Here is a 17113-nt window from a genome sequence, read left to right on the forward strand (position 1 = left end):
CCTCAGCCTTTCCATTCACAAAAATAGAAGGAAGAAAAGTTCCCATTTCCTGCTGTCTCATGTCCCCGGCCTATACAATATTTTTTTTCTGCAGACCCTTCAAAAGTCTGACCAAATCCTCGTTTCACTTGCATTATAAAGTACTGAGGATGCCATCTCTCCCCAATCCCAGGTCCTAAAGTCTAAGACAGTAGCGCAAACTAATGCTGCCAGATTCAGGAAAAAAAATTTTGATTCGATTCAGCCTATTGAATTGGTTTTTCAATTCGATTTTCCTGCCCGGTTGGGTGATTTTTTTCAAAACTCCTGGTGGGTTTTATAGCTTTTTCACCCCCTTTGGCTTCTCCTAATCACACTGGCGCTGTGGTGTAAATAAAATAAAGAAACAAAAAGGACTTTTCCTCTCTCTGTTAAATCCTAGCTCGCGTTTGCAGTCCAACACCAGCTCTGGCAGGATACACATTTCAAATCTGACATATTATAATCACAAAACAGAAAATAAAATTAATTTTTCTACCTTTTGTTGTCTGGTTATATTTCAAATCTTGTTGGTCCAAGGCTCTGGTTTTCTTCTGATAACTTGCTTGCCAGGGTCTCCTTCTTTCTGCATGCTAACCATCCATCTGCCAACTCTGTCCTCCCTTTCCATTTCCCTTCCCTCCCCAGGAAGTCTGGTATCTTTCCTTTTTTTCATCTCCCTCCACAGATCCACCTTTTCTTAACTACCCTTTCATCCGGCATCTCTCCCTCCTTCCCCACCACCCAGGTCCACCATCTCTCCCTTTCTTTTCCCAATTACCCTTCTATCCAGTATCTCTATCCCTCCTCCACACCATCCCTTGTGTCCAATTTCTCTCCCTTTCTGTTCCTTCCCTCCCTAAATCCCATGGTCCATCATCTCTCTCCCTCTCCTCTATTTTCAGACCTATTAGCACATAAGCACATAAGCATGGCCTCTGCCGAGTCAGACCATAGGTCCATCATGCCCAGCAGTCCGCTCCCGCGGCGGCCCCCCAGGTCAATGACCTGTAGTGATCTATTACTCAAGAGCATTTTGTCTTGTATAGTAACCCTCTAATTGTACCCCTGGATTCCCTTACCCCTCAGGAATTCGTCCAATCCCTTTTTGAAACCCAAAACCGTACTCTGCTCAACCACCCCCTCTGGAAGCGCATTCCAGGTGTCCACCACCCTCTGGGTAAAGAAGAACTTCCTAGCATTTGTTCTAAAACTATCTCCCTTCAATTTTTTTGAGTGTCCTCTAGTTCTTGTTGCCCCCGCCAGTCTGAAAAATCTGTCTCTCTCTACCTTCACTATACCCTTCATGATCTTATAAGTTTCTATCATATCCCCTCTAAGTCTCCTCTTTTCTAGGGAAAAGAGCCCCAACTTCTCCAGCCTCTCAGCATACGAGAGGTTTTCCATGCCCTTTATCATTTTTGTCGCTCTTCTCTGGACCCTCTCGAGTATCGCCATATCTTTCTTTAGGTACGGCGACCAGTACTGGACGCAGTACTCCAGATGCGGTCGCACCATTGCCCTGTACAGCGGGAGGATAACTTCCTTGGTTCTGGTAGTGATACCTTTTTTGATAATGCCCAACATTCTGTTCGCCTTTTTTGAGGCCGCTGCACATTGTGCTGCCGGTTTCATTGTTTTATCCACCAAAACCCCCAAGTCCTTTTCTAGGTTGCCTTTTCCCAATGTCATCCCCCCCATTATGTAGTTGTACATCAGGTTCCCTTTCCCTATGTGCATAACTTTACATTTCTCCACATTAAAACTCATCTGCCATTTATCTGCCCACTCACTCAGTTTGTCCAGATCCCTTTGGAGTTTTTTACATTCCTCTACAGATCTAACCTTACCGGAGAGTTTTGTGTCATCCGCAAATTTTATAACTTCACACTTTGTCCCTGTTTCCAAGTCATTAATAAATATATTGAATAGCAGCGGTCCCAGCACTGACCCTTGTGGGATGCCACTTGTGACCCCTTTCCAGTCAGAATAGTGTCCCTTTACTCCTACCCTCTGTTTCCTGTTTGCCAACCAGTTCTTGATCCATCTGTGTATGTCCCCTTCCACCCCGTGGTTCCACAGTTTCCTTAGAAGGCGCTCATGAGGTACCTTGTCGAAGGCTTTCTGGAAGTCTAGGTATACTATATCTATGGGGTCACCTTTGTCCAAATGTCCGCTTATCCCCTCGAAGAAGTGCAGTAGGTTCGTTTGGCAGGATCTTCCAGTACAGAAACCATGCTGGCTTGTTCTCATCAGCTTATTTTTTTCTATATGCTCACTGATACTGTTCTTGATCAATGATTCGGCCATCTTCCCCGGAACTGAGGTCAAGCTGACCGGTCTATAATTCCCCGGGTCGCCTCTGGTTCCTTTCTTGAAGATAGGTGTAACATTTGCTATCCTCCAGTCTTCCGGTATTACCCCTGTTTTCAGGGATAGGTTACAAATCTGTTGCAGTAACTCCGCTATTTCGTTTCTAAGTTCTCTTAGTATTCTTGGGTGAATTCCGTCCGGGCCTGGCGATTTGTCAGTTTTTAGCCTATCTATCTGTTTGAGTACGTCTTCGAGGCTTATCTCCATGCACGATAATATTTCCTCTTGGTCCCCCTTGAAGAATTTTTCCGGTTCCGGAACATTGGATGTGTCCTCTTTTGTGAAGACCGACGAGAAGAACGTGTTTAATCTGTCCGCCACTTCCTTTTCCTCCTTTACCACTCCTTTCCTATCCCCCTCATCCAGGGGTCCCACTTCCTCCCTCGCCGGCTGTTTCCCTTTCACATATCGAAAGAAAGGTTTAAAGTTCCGTGCCTCTTTTGCAAGTTTCTCTTCATATTCTCTCTTTGCTGTTCTGACTACGCGGTGGCATTCTTTTTGGTGCTTCCTGTGCTTTTTCCAATTTTCCTCAGTTTTATCCTTTTTCCATGTCCTGAAGGATTTTTTCTTATCTCCTACCACATTCTTAACTTCTCTTGTTAACCATGCTGGGTCCTTTGCTTGATTCTTTCTGCCCCCTTTTCTAAATCTGGGTATATATCGGCTTTGCGCCTCGTTCACTGTGTCCTTAAAAAGGGTCCAGGCTTGGTCCACCGTCAGTGCCTTTCTGGTGCTGTTCTTGAGTTTTCTCTTTACCATGTGTCTCATGGCATCATAGTTCCCTTTCTTGAAGTTGAACGTTGTTACAGTGGTTCTCTTCCCCTTTGGCATACTTAGTTCCACTTTGAATTGGATCGTGTTGTGGTCACTGTTCCCTAAAGGTCCCGCTACTTCCACTTCTTGGGCAGGTCCTCTCAGCCCATTAAGGATTAAATCCAGAATAGCTGCCCCTCTCGTTGGTTCTTTGACGAGCTGTTCCCAGTAACAGTCCCCTACAGCCTCTAGGAACTCCAATTCCTTTGAACAATTGGAAACTCCATGGCTCCAGTCTATCCCTGGGTAGTTGAAATCTCCCATAACTATGGTGTTAGCGTTTTTACATTCTCGCCTCAACTCAGCTCTCAGTTCTTCATCTATTGCTTCTGTTTGTCCGGGCAGGCGGTAGTACAGCCCCATCTTTATCTCGGTTCCCTTTCTTCCTGGTATTTTAACCCATATTGATTCCAGTTGTTCATTAATTGTTGGTGTGTCCACTCTGATCGATTGAATTGTATCCGTTACATAAAGTGCTATTCCTCCTCCTTTCTGATGTGTCCTGTCTCTTCGGTAGAGCTTGTACCCTGGTAGTGCTGTGTCCCATTTGTTGTCCTCGTTCCACCATGTTTCCGTGATTGCTATGATGTCTAGGTTCTCATCTTTGGCCCTGGTTTCTAGTTCCCCCATTTTGTTTGTCAGGCTTCTTGCATTAGTGTACATACAGTTTAAGTCTCGATGGATTTGTTTTCTTGTTGGTTTCCCTTGCGATCCATTTGTTCCTCCCCCCCAAAGTTTGGCATATGCACGTCTCTTTGAACACCCCCCTTCCCTCCGTGTACTTCTAAACCAGGGTCCCCCCAAAGGCCTGTCCCAGTTTATGGTAGTAAGGGGTGATATGTTCCCATTTGTTTAGGCCATATATAAGGCGGACGGCTGTGTTCTGAATCAGTTTTAGTCTCCTGGTGGTTTTCTTCATGGAGCCTAGGTAAATGATGTTGCAATAATCGAGGATGCTGAGAATAGAGGATTGTACTAACAGTCGGAATGAGTTGTCATCAAAGTATTTTTTTATGGTGCGGAGTTTCCAGAGCGCCGAGAATCATTTCCTGACGGTATGATCAGTGTGTTTCTCAAGGGAAAGGTGTTTGTCTAGGGTGACTCCTAGTATTTTTAGGGTTTGTTCTAGGGGGAAGTCCGATCCATTCACTTGAATTGAGGTATCTTTGATTTTATCGTTGGGGGAGGCCAGGAAGAATTTAGTTTTGTCTGCGTTTAATTTTAGTCTATGGGATAGCATCCAGAGTTCTATCTGCTTGAGTAAGTGTGATATAGAGTTAAGCAGCTCTAGGGTGAAACTGGTTAGTGGGATGATTATTGTGATATCGTCTGCGTAAATGAAGAATTTGAGGTTGAAGCTGTGCAGGAGGTTTCCCAGGGAGACGAGATAGACATTGAATAGGGTGGGGGATAGTGGTGAGCCCTGGGGAACTCCACAGGAATTGTCCCAGCTGTGGGAGAAAGAGTCGTTCTTGATCACTCTGTAAGATCTATTACTTAGAAACCAGCTGAGAACCTGTCCGGAGATGCCGATGTGTGCAAGGCAGTTTAGGAGAATAGTGTGATCGGCGAGGTTGAAAGCACTGCTTAGGTCATGTTGCAAGATTAGGGCGCTGGAACCCTGGCTGAAGAGTGAGTGCAGGTAGTCGAGTAGAGAGGCTATGATTGTTTCGGTGCTATGGCCAGAGCGAAAGCCCGATTGGTTGTCGTGTAAGATGTCGAATTTGTCCAGGTATGTGGTGAATTCTACATTTACCGCCCCTTCAGTTATTTTGGTGACTAACGGGATGCTGGCGATAGGTCTGTAATTAGATGGGATGTTGGGAGGTTCTTTATGTGCTTTATGCATTTCTAATTTGAAATCTACTTAAATTAATTTTTAGAAGACGTTGCATTGAAAAGTCTTTGACTTGATGATTATTACATTTGTTGTGATTTAAGATGTTATATATATATATTTTCTCTCTCTCTCGTATTCTCTCCTGCTGACTGCAGCAGTGGGAGTGGGAACACTCCTCTTGCTGACTTACAAGTGCATTCACTCTGAAGCCCCCCATATCTGTCTTCACTTATCTCCCCCTATGCTCCCTACCCCCCGTGATCTCCGTTCATCAGGCAAGCCCCTCTTATCTGTACCCATCTCCAAACTCTGTCCATTCTTTCTTGCATCATCATATGCCTGGAACAGGTTGCCTGAATCAATACATCATGCCCCATCCCTGGTAGTATTCAAATCCAAGCTCTCGCACACTGCTGTCAGATACCTAGACCTACTATATCATTTTCTCTACATAATCTCCCCAACCCTGAAATGTCCTATCTAAATTAGACTGCACGCTCTTCTGAGCAGGGACTGTCTATTGTATGTTAAAATGTACAGCGCTGTGTACGCCTTTCAGCACAATAGAAATAATAATAAATAGTAGCAGAGCAGTAAAGTCACTTTATTGGCATCAATCGATAGAGGCAGACAAACATATGAACACACAAATGCTCACAAACACAGACAGATAAATGAATCCAGACACTCACATTACATTACATTAGTGATTTCTATTCCACCTGTGCCTTGCGGTTCTAGGCGGATTACAAATTATAAGAGATCTGGACATTACCGAGAGAATTACGTAACAATGATTACCGAGAGAATTACATAACAGTGATTCATGTACTTAACATGGTCTGGTAGAGGATTATAAATTATAAGATATCTGGATTTTTCCACAAGAATTACATAGCAGAGAATCAAGTGATAACAGGATACAGTGGAGAATATCAGTATATACGGGTTACAGAAGGAAGATTACCAAACAATGAAAGAATAATTTTGGAAGATGAGGTTCTAGGCGTTGACATACACAGAGGTAGACACAATGGCTACAAAGAGCAAGATTTTCTGATACAGTAACATCAATTTAATACTTTTGACTTTGGCAATAGTTCAGAATAACAAAAGATTGGACTTACCAGATATAAATACTAAAGGGAAGAATAAGATCAGTGATATTAGAGAAGAATTTCTCATGGGAAACTCACAAAGCATCAAAGTTGGGATTAGTCATTAGAGGCAGACAAACATATGAACACACAAATGCTCACAAATATAGACAGATAAATGAATCCAGTCACTTACATACACAGAGGTAGACACAGTGGCAACAAAGAGCAAGATTTTCTGATACAATAACACCAATTCAATACTTTTGACTTTGGCAATAGTTCAGAAAAATAAAAGGTTGGACTTACCGGATAATACTCGCCCTAAGCAGAAGAACGAGAGCAGTGATATTAGAGAGGAACTTCTCATGGGAAAATTACAAAGCAGCAACTCACTCTGTTGGGATCAATTGACAGAGGCAGACAGACATAGACAGAAATAGGACAGAATTATAGATAGACAAACAGACAGAAATATACTGTTAGCCTTCAAATAATTTGGCTGGTGGTTGGCAGGAACTGAAGACCATAGTGGTACTTAGAAAGGTATTATCTGAAAAAAAGATCACTTAGAAATTAGGCACTTTGAAGTTTAGTATATGCCGTTGTGGATTGATGGTGTTAGATACAGACATGCACACATACAAACAAACACATGCATACATACAGACAGAAATGAACACTGGCTACAATTCAATATATGTCACATCTACAATAGTTCAGAAGAAAAAAGAATAAGATCATTAATGTCCAACTAAAGGAAAGAATGAAATCAGTGATTTTAGAGAGGAACTTCTCATGGGAAAGTTACAAAGCAGCAACTCACTATGTTGGGATCAATCGACAAAGGCAGACAGACATAGACAGAAACTGGACAGAATTATAGATAGACAGACAGACAGAAATATGGTGTTAGATATAGACAACACAAAAGAATCCAACAAAAACTGCAGTACTGCCAGCGAAAAGCAAAAACAAAAAAACAAACTGCAGGCTCCTATGTACGAGATGCAGGCAATGTTTATTGTACCAAATGTTTTATGGGTAAAGAGTTTTGAATAACACCCTAATATGTTTAAGATCAGTTTGTCTGACACTATTTTCAGTTCTTAATAGATTACATATAGACTCAAATGGTAAAGCCACTATGTACATTAATGTCTACATCTATTTTTGCAACTTCTCAGACAATGTTTATATGTCCCTATTTCTTTAGATAGTATCCATATGAGATTGGTTTGTTTTTTGTGCTTTTATTTACATCTCCTTGTTTTTCTGATCTTGATGACTGTCCTTCACTCATATGGGTACTTCAGCTCTACTTTCAGCTTTTTACACATAAATATTTCTTTTGTTGTTCACTTATATGGTGATTTCAGCTCTCCTTTCACTTTTCTAAACACATTTCTTTGCTTTATATGTTTCTGTGATATCCTTTCTGTTAACCATACAAATTTTTTTACAATTGCGATATTTCTTTAAGGGACACATATACTTCCTGCCACTCAGACATCCTAGGACACGCCTTTTAGCCAATCGCAGCTATCCACACTATAAGTCCGGCCTCTTTATTATCTGCAAGTTTCCCGTGGCGTTTTTGTTTTGCTTTGACTAGTTTTGCGTCGTATATTTGAATTGCGGAAGAATACCATACAGGTGGTTGGTAAGTTTACATTTCTATTCTTATCCTACCATTCTAGCATTTTTAAGTTTAGTTTCCTTTATATTTTAGAGCTCATGTATCTTCAATGAGCCTTTTTAGACTGCTGGAAGGGCGAGCCCCGGCAGGCTTCTATGCTATTTTTGCACACACTTATAGTAGAATGCAGTAATACAAACGACAAACGTTACCCATAGAAGTGATTTTGTATGCAATAATGACAGTATCCGGTAAAGGCGCCTAGACCGAAAAGCAGTGCTCATAATTTCTGCCCCCCTTGTTCCAAGTAACATGTTTGGGCTTACTTGATGGGTTATGTTTTTTACCCTCGCCTTTTTTTAATCATACGTTTTAAACCAAAAGTTTTTTAAAATATATTTTATAACATGTTTTTTACTTTGTATTTGGGCATTTTTAACCTTTTATTCATCCGCTTATAACTATTTTTTTTCTTTTACTTCTGTTTTATACCTTTCATTGCGGTTTCTTAGCAACCATGGTAGGTCCCCTTTTGTCTTTATCTTTTCACCTATTTATTCTTTTATCATAGATCTCTTCAGCCTGTCTTCACTCACTCGTTTTTGACCCAAGTTTAGCATTGTTGGTTGCCACTTTCGTATCATTTGTAATGTTGCATAATATTTAAGCACATTGTTTTGGCCCTTCACAGATTTGGGAGCATTTTCAGAATTTTATATTTCTATTCTTAGTTTTTCAGATTCACGCTCACACTCATAAACACAAGCTAATTAGAATTTTTGCATTTTCAACACTTAGGTCAAATAATCATGTTCACCATGGTTACATGCATGAATTATACCCACACTAGTTTCCATCTTCTTACTCTTTCCGCACATTATTTCCATTTTTTAATTTCATAAGTCTATTTGATCTCATATATTTGTCCACATGGATCTTTATTTGATTAATTTAGCATACCAATTCATGTTTTTTTATGTATACTCATATCTGAAACACAGACCATATCGGCTCTCCTGGTTTGATATAAGGTGGTATTTTTAACTGCATAAAACATTTGGTACAATAAACATTGCCTGCATCTCGTACATAGGAGCCTGCAGATTGTTTTTTGTTTTTGTTAGATACAGACATACACAAATACAAATGCAGACATACAGACAGATATAAACACTGGCTACAATTTAATATATGTCACATCTAGAATAGTTCAGAAGAAAAAGAATAAGATGAAAGGTTTGGGCTTAGCCCTTCAAGAATTGCGTGAAACTAAAGGGAAAAAAGAGAGCAGTGATTTTAGAGAGGAACTTCTCATGGGGAAGTTACAAAGCAGCAGCTCACTCAGATGTAGATAGAGTGGCTGCGATGGTTAACAGATTTTCTTTAGCTTCATATAGACACAGCAGAAAAAGTCATCCCTCGTTTAACTCTCCTGTTCAGGGCTGCAAAACTAAGAAATTTCTAAACCACATATTAGCGACCCAAAGAATTTCGAACCTTCCTGCCTACAGCTTATTCTTACAAACAGTTTAGAACACAACTGAAGACCTATCTTTTGACAAAATCTGACTACTTAACTTTCTTTATTTCTCCCATTGTGACCATTGTTAGTAATCCTTTGTAAACCGCGTTGAACTAATGGCTACGTGGTCTAAGTACAATGTAATGCAATGTAATATATTCCCTGGAATAAGTTCACATAGGAAATCTAATACAACAGCACTTAACTTTGAAAAAGGAGACTATGACAACATAAGGAGAATGGTAAAAAAGAGACTTAGAGGTGCAGCTGCAAAGGTCAAAAATGGACATCAGGCGAGGATTTTATTCAAAACTACCAAAACAACAAAATCCAAATAGCACCAAAAGGTTCCACAAAGGAAATGGCTTCCTGTACAGTATAGATGTCTGTTTAAAAGTTTGTGTATAGCCTTTAAAACTCTTCATCTTTCCAACCCTCTGGAAGACACAATGACAGTAAATGAAAAATCCTTATCATTGAAAGTCAAAGAAATGTGTGAGCATTGGAACCCATTACATCTTTCTTGGTGGGGGAGAGTCCAAACTATTAAAATGATGATTTTGCCTGTAGTTTGCTACCAAATAAGTTTCAAGTTTCAAGTTTAATCAGGTTTGATGCATCGCTTATTACGTACTAAGCGATTAACAATAAAATATAAATTGTACAGTTTTTTAAAAAGGGGGAAAAACAAACTGACAAAACAAACATACTCGGGCACATGTGGAAAGGAAAAAGGAGGGAAAAAGTTACAAAATTGTTGTTCTTCAGATGAGAAGAAAGGAAAAGCCAAGTAAGGGGAAAAACATGAGGTTTGGGGTAAAATTATTAGGAAAACTTTTTGTTTAAAGATTAAAAGAAGCTTTAAAAAGAAAAGTTTTTAAATGGGTTTTGAATATTTTGAGGTCTTTTGTTTCTCTTATATATAAAGGTAGGGAATTCCAGGTAAGAGGGGCCATTACTGAGAATATATCATGACGTCTGGTTCCAATAACTTTTAAAGAAGGAACCATAAGCAGCCCTTGAGTTGTGGAACGAAGAGAATGAGTCATGTTGTATGGAATTAGTAGTCGGTCGATAAATTGATGTTCATTGGTGGATAATATTTTAAATACCAAAAGCAATATTTTATATGTTATGCGTTGATTAATGGGAAGCCAGTGCGAATCTATAAGAAAAGGAGTTACATGGTCATATTTTTTTCCGTTATGAATAATTTTAATTGCAGTGTTCTGGATTATTTGTAGGCGTTTTTTTTTCCTTTTGCGTAATGTTTAACAGTAGGGAGTTGCAATAGTCAAGCTTAGCGATAACAAGGGAATGTATCAAAATATTTAGAGATTTAGGTTCTAGGAATTTGGACATGGATCGAATCAAACGCAAACGGTATAAGCAACATTTGACTGTGTTGTTAATGTGTTCTTGATAGGAAAATTTGTCATCGATGATGACCCCTAGTATCTTTAGTGATGATACTAAAGTTATAATTGTATTATCTATTAAAAATGGGGCTGATAGTTCTAGTCCCTGTTTCATTGGGAAAAATAGTGCCTTGGTTTTTGTTATGTTTAGGGCTAGTCTGTTTTGCGTGAGCCAATTTTTTATTTTTTCTAATTTTTGATTAATTATAGATATTTCGTTGGGATTTTCGGGGTTAAAAGGATGAGTTAATTGGATGTCGTCGACGTAAGCATATACAGTAAAGCCTATTGATTGACTTAGGCTTAATAGTGGTGAAAGAAAGATGTTGAAAAGTAAAGGAGATAGAATAGAACCCTGAGGATTTCCATAGTCGTGTGAGAAAGGCTTAGAGGTTGTATTATTAAAGCGTACCAAGGATGATCGATTGCTTAGAAAATAAGTAAATCACTGTAATGTAAGATCACAAACGCCTATGGTTTTAGTCTGTCTAGAAGAAGAGAATGGTCAATAGTATCAAAAGCCGCCGAAAGATCAAGGGAAAATAGTATAACCGAGTTGTGATGATCTAAGTCAGGGGTGTCCCAACGCGTCGATCGCGATCGACCAGTAGCTCAGGAAGGCAACTCGAGTCGATCGCACTCGTGTTGCCGTCCTGATCTACGGGCCGATTAGCCTTCCTCTCCAGTGTTCTCCCTAGGGCCTTTTAGCTGGGCGGTCCGCCCAGCTGTCATCTACTGCTGCTGAACATTTAAAAAAAAACCTAAAAAACTGGCTTGGAGATTTCAGTCCCTAGCGAATTTATGCTCCGGGCTCTAACGTGTGCGTGCAGGCTTCTCTTCTCTTCCCTCCGAAACCGGAAGTTATGTCCGGGGAGGGGGGGGGAGAAGGGAAGCCTGCACGCACATGTTGAGAGCCCTGAAGCAAGCGTTCGCTACGAGCTAATGCGGGAGACAGGTTAGTGAAGCATTTGTTCTTGTTCCTGCCGGGTCCTGCCTACTTTCTGTTTCCACAAAGGCAGGACCCGGCAGCATTTCCCCCAATAGGTTGATTACGATCTTGGGCTGATCAGCCTTCCTCTTCCCGACGGCAGAATTGACGTCAGGGAGAGGAATGCTGGTTGGCCGAAACAGGGAGAGCTTGGGGCCTGTTATTGGTGGCGTTTGGGTCCTGGTCCCCGATGGTAATGGCAGTGGCAGTGGCTTGGGGGAGGGCAGGGAGAAAGAAAGAAAAAGGGCAGGCAGGGAGACAGAAGGAAAGAAGATAAACAGAAAAAAATGAAAAGGAGGCAGAGAGAAAGAAAGGGCAGGGAAGAGGAAGGAAAAGTTGGGGGAAGGAATGAGGTCTGGAGGAGATGAAGCATACAGGCTAAAAGAAGGGAAGAAAGATTGTATGCACAGTCAGAAGAAGAAAGTGCAACCAGAGACTCATGAAATCACCAGACAAGGTAGGGAAAATGATTTTATTTTAAATTTAGTGATCAAAATGTGTCTGAATTTATATCTGCTGTCTATATTTTACACTAAGGTCCCCTTTTACTAAACCGCAATAGAGGTTTTTAGCGCAGGGAGCCTATGAGTGTCGAGAGCAGCGCTGGGCATTCAGCGCAGCTCCCTGCGCTAAAAACTGCTATCGTGGTTTAGTAAAAAGGGAGGGGGTATATTTGTCTATTTTTGTATGGTTGTTACTGAGGTGATAGTGCTTAGAGTCATCTGCTTTGACCTCTTTGAAAAACCCTGGAATAGGAATGATGATTAACATTTTCTATGCATACAGTGTGCTTTGTGTTTTTTTTTAATTTTATTGTTGGTAGATCATTTTGACTTGGTCATTTAAAAAGTAGCTCGCAAGCCCAAAAAGTGTGGGCACCCCTGATCTAAGTTATAGATAATGTTTGTAGTGAGACCTATTAATGAGTACTCTGTATTGTGGTTTTTCCTAAAACCGGTTTGATTAGGATGCAATACGTTGGTTGATTATACAAAATCCGACAGTTGATTAAATATTACTCTTTCAGTGATTTTCGCCAAAAAAGAGATGTTGGCTATGGGTCGATAATTCGAAGGGTCTTCTAGGCTTATTTTATGATCCTTTATTAAGGGGAGTATTGTGGCTGTTTTCCATGATTGAGGAAAAGTTCCGGTTTTAAGACTTTTTGTTATAAAGGCGTGTATAAAGGGTCCAAAGCAGGAAAAAAAATTCTTTAAAATTGAAGGAGGGATAATTTCGGATGGAGAACTTTTTAGATTTACTTTTTGGATGATGCGTTCAATGTCTGTCAGAGTGGGTATGTTAAAAGTAGAGCATTTTGCACAAGGAAGTTGATGGTTATTTGGAGTGTCTGGACGATCAATGAGTGAAATGGGATCAAAGTTTTTTTGTATATTTTTAATTTTGTTGCAGAAGGCATTAGCCAAGTCTTGAGCTGTAAGTTCCGTTGTTTTAATTTCTTTTTGTGCATTTGGTTTAAAAGATTTTAAAATGGAAAATAATACAGAAGGATTTTTAGCTGTTTTAATTTTGTTAGAATAGTAAGATTTTTTGGCTTCATTAGTTTTTATTTTGTAGAAAAGTGATTGTTCTTTATATAAATCCGAATTTTCAACTGATTTATTTTTGCGCCATTTTCTTTCGAGAGATCTAAGTTGCCTTTTAATCAGGGAGAGCTCTGGTGAGTGCCAGGGATTTTGAATGTTTCGACTGGAAATGCTTTTCTTAATAAGTGGTACTTCATTGTCTAGTAAAAATTGGATAGCTGAGTTCCAAGTGTTAAGTTGTTCTTCTAAAGAATCCGTCTCTGAAATTATGAAGTTGGAGTGAAAAAAAGAAGAAACGGAGGATAGCTCTAATTTTGTGTAGTCCCGATAGGAGATTTTTTTAGCTTGTTTGTTTTTTTAGAAGTAGACTAAAAGAAATGAGATGATGATCTGACCAGGGCATAGGTGTATTATGGATGTTGGAATGTGTAAAATGAACACTATTTGAAGTTAAAATCATATCCAAGGTATGTCCAGCCGAGTGTGTAAAGTCTTGGATTAGAGGTTGTAAGTTTAGAGTTTTAATGTACGTTACAAAATCACTAGTGATAGGGTTTGTGTATTCATCAAAATGTATATTAAAATCATCTCAAATCAAGGGGTAATCTGATGAAGAACAGAAATCCAAAATTAAATTTTGAAGAAGAGATAGATTGTTTTGGGTTATAGGAGGGGGATTATAAAGTAATAAGATGTCGATTTTTGGGTTAACATTAACTTTAATTTGAAGAAATTCAATTGCTACGTTGCCGAGGGAATGGTCATTGATTTTTATTAAGTTGTCAAAATAGATTATGGCTAGACCACTTCCTTTGCGATTATGACGGTGGTTAAAGACAAAAGAGTAGTTTGGAGGGCAGCAGTAGGAGAGATAGGCTTCTTCGCCTTCTGCCAACCATGTTTCTACTAAGCAGAGAATTTGAAAACCTTGTGAAATGATTGTTTCTTTGATTAGGTGATATTTTTCTTTAATGGATCTAGTGTTTATAAGTCCTAGTTTTAAATTTATTTCTTTTGTATTGTTTGAGTTGGAGCACGCTAATTGGGAAGTATATTGAGAAGTATGGTCAGTACTAATAGAAGAAGGGTTTTGCAAGATGACTGGTGTAATTATCGGTGGTCGCGGAATGAAAGCTTTATTCTTTGGGGGACGGTAACCCTAGTGTGTTGGAATGTTTGATGCTGAATTTGAAGAAAGATTTGATTGGTGGAGAGCTTGTGAAGGCATGGTTAAAAAAAGTAAAAGATTCAATAAAAATAGACAGTTTAGATAGAAAAGCCGGCTAGGGAGTTGCTTAATACTTAAAATTATTTTTCTAAAAATGATAATGGTGGCTGCGCCCTCAGGTTGCGCACAAAGGAGCGCACTAAATGGCCGGGTTAAGTAGAGCATGGGCAGACCTGGAGGTGGGAGGAGTCCAGCAGGCCGCCGCTTTGCGACGGCGATTCAAAGAAGAAAGAACTCTAAAAAGCACAATAGTAAAAGTACAAGTAAGTAAACAGCTAAAAAAAACAAAGTAAAATATAAATTATTCTAAAAGGTGACTTCTGTGCGCTGGTGCATTCAGGTGTGTTGCATTCAGGTGTGTGCATTCAGGTGTGTTGCCGGTTTATTTTCAAGGGTCCTTTTATAAAAAAATTGAATGGAATTCTCACTAAGAAAGAAAGAAAGGAAGAAAGGGGGGACAAGGAGACAGAAAGAAAGAAGGAAGACAGACAGAAAGGGGGCATGGAGAGAGAAAGACAGACATACAGAAAGAAAGGGGGCATGGAGAGAGAAAGAATGAAGGGGGTAGGTGAAAGAAAGAAAAAGTTGGAGGAGGGAATGAGGTCCGGAGGAGAGGAAGCATACAGGAGGCTGAAAGAAAGGGAAAAAAATTGGATGCACAGTCAGAAGAAAAAAGTTGCAACCAGAGACCCATGAAATCACCAGACAACAAAGGTAGGAAAAATGATTTTATTTTTAATTTAGTGATCAAAATGTGTCCATTTTGAGAATTTATATCTGCTGTCTATATTTTGCACTATGGCCCCCCTTTTACTAAACTGCAATAGCGGCTTTTAATGCAGGTAGCCTATGAGAATCGAGAGCAACACAGGGCATTCAGCACAGCTCCCTGCGTTATCACAGGCTGAGTTATCACAGTTTAGTAAAAAGGGAGGATGTATATTTGTCTATTTTTGTATAGTTGTTACTGAGGTGACATTGCATAAAGTCATCTGCCTTGACTTCTTTGAAAACCTGTGCAATATAAATGATAACTAACATTTTCTCTGCATACTGTGTTTATTGTTGGTAGATCATTTTGACTTGGTCACGAAGGTAAGGGGAGGGAAGGAGAGGAGATGCTGTAAGACATCTAGTAATCCTTGCAGGCTTGACTGTGCAGGGAATTATTTTTGTAAAATCATGTTTTGTTATGTGATTGGCATTATTTAGACTTTAATTTCTATGAATGAATAGAATGAAAATGATATAAAATTGCTTGCTTGTTTTTATGTGCGTGCACTGAAGGGAAATGGAGAGAGAGTGGGCTGAAGACGCTGAAGGTAAATGGGGAAGAGAGAGTGGGGAGAAGACGCTGATTTATAAATTGATAATTGTACAGAATATTGTTTCTTTTTATATTTTAAAGTTCAGTATAACAGTATTCGAGGCTTGTGTGGATGGGTCAGATGGTTTGCGGGGATGGGGAGAAATTTTTTCAACAATTCAACTCAAATCAGAACCCTATATGGAAAAATATACACACTCTGCAACACTAAAAAGCCTTAATAACATACATTCATCATCTTCACAACATAACATATACACCAAGAAGCTTGAGAAGCATGATGGGTCTGGAAAATGTGCATGTGAAGCAGTGCAAACATTACCCCTGGCGCAGCGATACAATGCGAAACGGAGGGTTCCCAGTTGGGTTCAGCGGCTGCCTGGCCTTGATGGAGAAGCCAGTAGCAGCTAAGTGGTTTTTTCTTGTTTAACTGCTTTTTATGCTATGTCCTGGACCGTATTGCTATAGTTCTCATTAGCCCACTGATATCACCATTTGGGGCATGAGTGCCCTGGCGTGCTGTTTGATATCACTCTGCAGGCTATCACAGTGCTTTTTTCCTTACATAATTTTGCTTACACGCAGGAGTGATGTCTTTGAAGGAGTGGAGTTTTTTGGTCAGATGAAGCCGAACTGAGGCTGTTTTCTCCACTTCTTTTTTTGCTTCTTGGTGTGTATGTTATGTTGTCTTCTTGACATCCACCACCCTGTATTGGTTTGGTACACTGCTTTGTTCTTTATAAGCCTCTCGCATTGCCTCTCTATTATATATATATATCTCTGGAGTATATGTACAATCTCCTGCATGGTAAATCTACATTGTTCTTCGCTGTTTAAACACCTTTACTGAATATGTACAGTTCTCATCGTATCTTCGCTGTAAATGTACAGTCTCTTACGTTGTAAACCGCTCTGAACTGTTTGTAGTACTGCGGTATATAAAATAAAGTTATTATTATTATTATTATATGATTAAGGCCTTTTAGTGTTGCAGAGTGTGTATCTTTTTCCATATAGGGTTCTCATTTGAGTTGAATTGTTGGAATATACTAACGAGGTACAGTGTTTAGTGTGACAAATTTTTTCCACATGTCATTCTCTAGGCTCTGTCACGAATCGATTTCGACTATGTGAGGGCAAGAGGGGTGTCAGTCGGGTTGATGTAGCCATTGTAGTGCAAGCGGGCATGGGGTATGGCTCTCAAAAAAAATCTTAATCGTTGTAGTGCTGATTTTGGCTCTTTTGACTAATGAGTTTGCCTACCACTGTCCTAGGGCATCAGGCTACCAAGTGGTATAAATTA

Source organism: Geotrypetes seraphini, chromosome 2 (assembly GCF_902459505.1).
Source record: "Geotrypetes seraphini chromosome 2, aGeoSer1.1, whole genome shotgun sequence".
NCBI classification, from domain to species: Eukaryota; Metazoa; Chordata; class Amphibia; order Gymnophiona; family Dermophiidae; genus Geotrypetes; species Geotrypetes seraphini.